This window comes from Egretta garzetta, unplaced genomic scaffold (assembly GCF_000687185.1).
Source record: "Egretta garzetta isolate BGI_Z169 unplaced genomic scaffold, ASM68718v1 scaffold7, whole genome shotgun sequence".
Classification (NCBI taxonomy): Eukaryota; Metazoa; Chordata; class Aves; order Pelecaniformes; family Ardeidae; genus Egretta; species Egretta garzetta.
In genome coordinates, this window is record NW_009260350.1 from 1,903,697 (window position 1) to 1,904,921 (window position 1,225).

Here is a 1,225-nt window from a genome sequence, read left to right on the forward strand (position 1 = left end):
GCAGAAGGGCCGGTCCCGCGGGTGGGTGGTGGGGAGGGGGGCGCGAAGGGGGTCGGGGGAGTTCAGATGCAGGCGGTGAGGGTCTGGCCTCAGAGCTGGCGGCGCAGGAGGCAGCCTCTTGAGCTGCAAAGCTCGCCATCAGGGATGAATAACGCGGCGGGGCGAGGGAAGCGGCTAAACCGAGCTTAGGGACCGGGAAGGGAAAGGTCGAGTCTTGCAAAACAGCTAGACTAAAAATATCCACCCCCACCACCTTCTTACATTTAAGGCTGGGTGAAGGTGTACGAGAGCTAACATTTCAGGTGACACAGGACGGGAGCAAACGCCCTGCCAAAGGTGCCTCTCGTCCCCTCCCCCGAAACGCAGTGACCCCCCTCCCTCCCAAAAAAAACCCTCAAGCAAATAAATCCAAACCCAGATCTCGCTGTCACCCGCCAGCAAGGGTCGGGCAGGGGGGGAAGCAAAAAAATCGCCTTTCATAAGCCCTGCTCGTCCTTGGCAAGCCCAGGAAAGGAGCTGGTCGCCCCGGAGCCCCTCTCTGCCCCCTTGCCCCGGGCAGGTGCTCTCAAGTGCGCCCCCCTCCCCAAGAAACGCCAGTCCCACCCCCCAGCAAAGCGCTGGGGACGGTAGCTGGGTTTAAAGCACAGAAAAGAGCCTGTTTGCTTCTTTATTAGTGTCGAGCCTGCTCTAATTACGAGAAATCGCTGCTCTCGGGCTGAAACGACGTGTTGTCTTGTGCTTGTAAAATACATTTCAAGTAATTCTTCTCTGCCTATAAAATACAGTGAGGGGGGGGGAATATAAATAAACCGCTGTCCATTTGTTTAATGCTATTTTAGCCAAATTGACTGGCCGGATTGGAATTCGACATAAAAGCTTTAGTTTGCAAAACATCCGCACTGGAACGTCTGGGAGACAGGGCTTGAGCTCCAGCGCGACGGGCACGGTAACTGCATTAAAGCCCCTCCATACATTTCCCAGCTTTTGCTTTTCTTTCCCTTTCGCAGCACATCCACCCGCTCTCCTCCCCGCCTCCGGGCGCCCGCGCCTGTTTTTCTCCAAATGAAGTATTTTACGTGATCGATGGAAGGAGTCATTTGGCCCATAATTAGGTCAATAAAATCAATGTTTATTCCTCTGATGGCCTGAAAGCTAATAAATTCCTCTTTTATATTCGCTCCCTCCGAAGATTAGAAACGAGCTGCCCCAGCCACGGTGGAGCGGG